The sequence below is a fragment of the Myotis brandtii genome, unplaced genomic scaffold (assembly GCF_000412655.1).
Source record: "Myotis brandtii unplaced genomic scaffold, ASM41265v1 scaffold680, whole genome shotgun sequence".
NCBI lineage: Eukaryota > Metazoa > Chordata > Mammalia > Chiroptera > Vespertilionidae > Myotis > Myotis brandtii.
Window position 1 is genome coordinate 179,618 of NW_005370658.1, and position 5,548 is coordinate 185,165.

The following is a 5,548-nucleotide window of genomic DNA, read 5'->3' on the forward strand; positions in this document are numbered from 1 at the left end:
AAACTCGAGGCCCCTCGACGGAGCGCAGGGGCTCCCCCCGCGCCTGGGGGCCGTCCCTGCCGGGGGAGGAACCCCTGTCGAACCGAGACCACCCCCCCCCCGGTTACCATGGGAACCGGAGCTTTCCTGCAGACGGGCGCTAGCCCCGTGTCCTCCGCTCCCGCGCTTCCTCCGGCTCCATGGTCGGCAGATCACGCGCTTCCCGCTCCCGGTCTCCAGGGAAGGGGGTTGGGGTCGGCGAGTCCCGGCCTGTGACTCAGGCCGGGCTGGTGGTCCCCTGGCCGCAGCGAACCTTGCTACCCCTTTCTGCCCCCATGACTCACCCCTCTCGGCTTTCCCCTGGAGTGACTCAGGCCCCTGGGGAGGGGGGCTGCGGACTCTGAGACCCCTCAAAGGGAAGGGGGCCGAGAACCAAAACCTGGGGACCTCCTGCTCTGGGGAAGGGGGTTCCCCTCTAACGGGGGGTTGGGGAGGGGATGTCATCCCCTGCCTGGCCCTAGCCAAGGTCACTAGGGGTCCCCCCCCCTTGAATTGGCAGCCTCCCCCCACCAGGCCTCCCGGAACCCAGCCCTCGGCCCTTCCCCCACAGCCCACAGGAAGTTTTGGCAGAGCCTCTCATGGCGATGAAACGGTTAAAGCCGTTTTCTTATTCATTTCATCCAGGGGCCCCTTTTGACTCAGAGCAAGCTGGGCGCATGCCCCCTTGAGCCGAGCCTCCTGGGGGCCCAGGTTCATACTGCACCCGACATGTACCATTTTTAGAGAGAAAAAGGAAGGCGGTTGGTGCGCTGGCTGGCCTTCTTGGCTGGCATACCGAGACCTGGGTTCAGATCCTGCCTTTGCTCTCCTTGCTGTCTAGGTCTGTTTCCCCATCTGAAAATGGGGGAGAGTTATGTCCAGCTCATAGTGGCATTATGGAGATTAGGTGAATAATGGATGAGATTTTGCATCCAGAGCTGGGCACAGAAGCAGGAAGGGGTCTTGGCCCACAGAAGGACCCAGGCTCCTCTTGTCTCTCAGGCCTGAGTGTCAGGGTGTCTAGCAGGAGCAAGTCCTTGCCAGGCAGGCCTTGCCCCACCCAGGCACTCCGAGGCCTTGGGGTTCATCTTGTCCACCCCTGCCCTGGGCAGGCACCCAGGAAGTGAGAGGCGGGACAGGAATGAAGCAGAACCTGTTGGGCCTGTCGCCTCCCTACCCCCACCCTCATTCTGGGGCCTTGACAAAGCCCCCACGCTGCAGCCCCACCCCCCCGCTACCCTGGACGCCTGGGTCCTGACCCAAGGGTGGCCCGAGGGAAGGGATGTTGGCGGAGGCAGCAGCGTCTAGGGAACATCCTGTGGACTGCTGGCTGGACAGACCAGACGGGAGGGTCAGCCCCTCCCAGGGCAGGGCAGAAGTCAGCTAGGGGCAGAGTAAACAGGGCCCAGGGAGGCCAGACTTGTGGGGGGTGGCAAGGAGTGTACACTTACGGTCACTCTGAGAGAGCCAGTCCAGACACACATACCCCTGGCCACAGAGAGACTGCCAACCTGGGACACAGTGACAGGGTCAGACACACATCTGGGCAAGATGACCCAGCAACGGCTGTCTCACAGACACAGTGGCAGGGCAGACTCAGGAGCAAGACTGAAATGCTGCCAAACACACAAAGCCATCCACAGGCCAGAAGCACGCAGGCAGGGTGTTTGTGACAAGGATAAATCAATTTGGCATACAGGCAAGATGGACATACTAGCCATAAGCACAGAGAGACATTCAGGTGAGCACCAAGCCTGGCTGATCCAGTGGCATGGTCACACACACGCTGAGACAAATGTGACAGGCCAGAAACACACAGGACAGACACACGGAGGGCTGGGCATGAGACATAAACAGACAACGCATGCATGTTGACAGCCTCGGAGAGAGAGACAGTCACTTTCAGCACCAGCTGTACAAGGGGTGTTCAGACACTGTCAGACCTAACACACAAGACAAAGCAACATGTGCACATCCACTCACACACTAGCAAGATCATCAAAAAGATACTCAGAAGCAAAAGGGAAAAACATAAACCTATGTTGAGATGGATGGAGAGGACACACACATACAATGACAGAGAGCCCCTCCGCAAGTTGTACACACACTTAGAAGGCTCCAAAGGACACCAAGACTTACAGGTACACACTACCTCACTGGTAACACTCACATGTCAGGCCCACTGACAGATGGGACAAATGGGAGAGGACAAACTGACATATTTACACATATGATCTGGACAGATACATCAAGCAGAGAGAGGCAGACAGGCCACAGTCAGACATTCATAAACATGTTGGCACAGAAACACCCTGACAGAACCTGTTGGCTAGCACGCATACACACACACCAGCCACAGAGTTCACACATACACATACACACACACATACATACACACACCAGACAGGCCACAGTGAGACAGTCATAAACACAATGGCACAGAGACACCCTGACAAAAACACACACACACCAGCCACAGACCTCACACATACACACACAGACCTCACACAGGTAAGCCATGGACCTCACACACACAAACACACATACACACCAGACAGGAATAAGTTAGCCATATGATCTCCAAACAGCACATGCATATAGGCCAGCCACATGCAATTGATACCACAGACCAGCGGTTGCCAAACAGTGGTCCACTGGTGGTCCGTGAGGTCCGAAAGGTTGGCGACCGCTGCCATAGACCATACACACATACCCACCATCCTCCCCACCCCCAAAGCAGACAGGCCCTACACAGCCCTGCAGGGTTGGGCCAACACACAGACACAAGCACTGGGGAGACAGGCCTCACACACACTCTCACACACCCTGACAAGCCAGTCATATGCAGACCCACAGCCCCACAGCCAACCAGCCAGGCACACATGCTCTTGGACCATCTGAGGTACTATGGAGCTCTGGGCTTCCCAGTCTGTCTCTGTCCCCCCTCCCCCCACAGATATCCCTGAACTTCCTCTCTCCAAACATTACCCCCAACTTCCCTCCCTCCCTGCTATTTGTCACTTCCTGGGAGGCCTGGCTCAGCTGCCTCAGTTCCTGGTGGGCTGTAGGCCTTTTTTCTTAGCACATCCCCTGTAAAGGGGGCACCCAGAATCTCAGCAAGGCCCAGGCCCCTCAAGACCTCACCAGGAGTGTGTGTGTGGGGAGACAGACTTAGTTTTATGGGAAACTCCCCTCATGCCCAGCTGAGTCAGCCTGAGGAGACAGCCTCTCCTTCCTGCTTCCAAGAAAACCCAGCAGCTTCCTCTCCAGCAGAGGGGGTGAGGGACCCCCAAACCACAGAGGTGGGGGAGGGAGGTAGCTGGCAGGGCAGGGGTTCCTGAGGGAGGACTTCGTGATTCTCAGCCTCTTCCTGCACGGCTGCCTGTCCACACCCAGGGGCAGGGACTCGGGAGGTTGGGTGCTGTGACTTGTGGGTTCTCGCCCTGGTTTGCCCAGGGCTGACTCACTTGCAGCCCCCAGCCCAGTTTCCTGGTGAGGGCCCCACTGGTCAGTGGGGTCAAGGGAGGAGGGGGTCACCAGACTATTTATAAGAAGGAGAAGTCCCTCATGTCAAAGCCGAAAGCCCCAGAGAGACTCGTGGGTGGGGGTACGTGAACTTCCCCCTTATCCTGTCCCCACCCGAGGCCCTGGGCCCCTGGGTGTGGGGGAAACTTGGGCACAGAGTCCTCCTCCAGATGCTGGTCTGGAGCCCAAGGGCTGGGCAGTCCCCTGCTGCATCTGGGCACCCAGGCCAGGAGGGGGAGGGGGCTATCCTCCTCCTGGGGGCCTTGGCGCCAGTGGGGCGGCTTGAGGGGGTGGTGCCCAGGCCACAAGGGTGAGACTGGCAGGGGCCTGGAACCGGCTGTACCAGCTGGGCTGGGCCCCCGCCCTCCCTGGCTGGCCCATTCCCCACCCCCTGCTCAAACACCCTTGCAGAGTGCATGGAGCCACTCAACCTCACTCCAAATGCTGGCCTATCTCCCCTCCCACCAGCATCCCTCCACCACGTGCCCAACTCCATTTCTCTCCGGATTAAAGAAGACCCTAAGTGAAAGGGCCTGAAAAGCTTGGCATACAGTTGGTCTGATTATCCACAGTAGAGTGGCTAATGCTCTGGAGCCAGACAGCTCAGGTTATATTTCGTCGCCAGCACTTATAGCTGTGGGATAGCAGGCAAGTTCTTTTCCTTCCCGTACCTCAGTCTTCTCATCTGTTAAATGGGGATACATAGCATGCATTTTGCTAGGTGGCTGGAAGCAGACAATTAGTTACTCTACTTAAACCACTTAGAAGAGTGTCTGGCCCATGGTAAGAGCCATATAAGTGTTAGCTATTAAAATGATAATTATTATTTCTCTGTCTGCCTATTTTAAGTGTCATTGCTGTCTGTCTGCATGACGCTAACCCTGCCCCCAGTTTGTCTCTCTGACCATCTCTCCCTACCCTGACCCTCACCCCCATTCACCCATTTTTCTTTGCTGTGCCTTTCCTTTCATCTGACCCCATCTGGGCCAGTATCATGGCTCTCCAATACTCCCCTAGCCTGGCCAGCCTCAGCACTGGCCAGGGATGACTCACTGTGGCCTCCTGGCCCCTGGGACCTGCAGGTTGGCTTCCTGAGATATACCCTCTGGCCAGACCTGCCCAGCCCCCTAACCCTGCCCACTGCGCCGCCCCCACAGGGCCCCGGCCAGATGTCAGCTGCAGTTATTAGCATGGGCGGGAGACACAGGCCTTGGCAGCATGCCTGCCAGACTCAGCGGCCACTGGAATCTCCCTTGAGCCTGGGGCGGGGGAGGGGAGCAGTTCAAGCTAGGGAAGAAGGGTGGGGGCACCCAGGGGTCACAAGTACCTCCAAAGACCAAAGACAGGGATGCCCCAGCTTCTAGGGGACCTTCCTCTCCACAGCCACTGCTCTGTTGGACTTCCCCTTGCCCCCACATAGCTCAGTTTCTCTTTAACCTCTTTCATTTTCCTTCTCTCCTCCACCCTTGGTGAGTTCTGTACCTGCCTTACAAAGGCTGGCTAGCCCCATCCCTCAGCATCTCTCTACTCTAAAGAAACTGCCATCATCCAAGAAGATAGAGGCCTCTCCCAGAGAGACTCAGCGTCTCACCTCTTGCTCCAGTGGCTCACGTCTTAACTGTTTTGAAGTCCCACCTTAAGTCTGACTAGAAGCCTCACCATCTAAACCTTCACCCTGTCCTTACTGGGGAAGGGCCTCTGGGTTCACCAAGATTCTTCCCTTGGGTTTTCAGGTCCTTTCAGATGAAGGAGGTACCCTGGGGAGAGAGGGACCCCACAAGGTATTCTGGATAGTTGACCAAACCCCCAGACTTAAACAGGAGTAGGAGTCCTTGCCCACATGAGTGTGGGAGAGGGCACCCCAGACCCTGGGGGTGCTTGTGGGGAGGGGCCCCAGATCTCCGGGCAGAAAGGATGGGTACCCCGCCCAAGGGAGGGGTCAGCCTCGCCAGCCCGCCCAGGCGCCAGGGACGCCTGGAGGCATTGCCCGCCCCCCCCGCGCCCC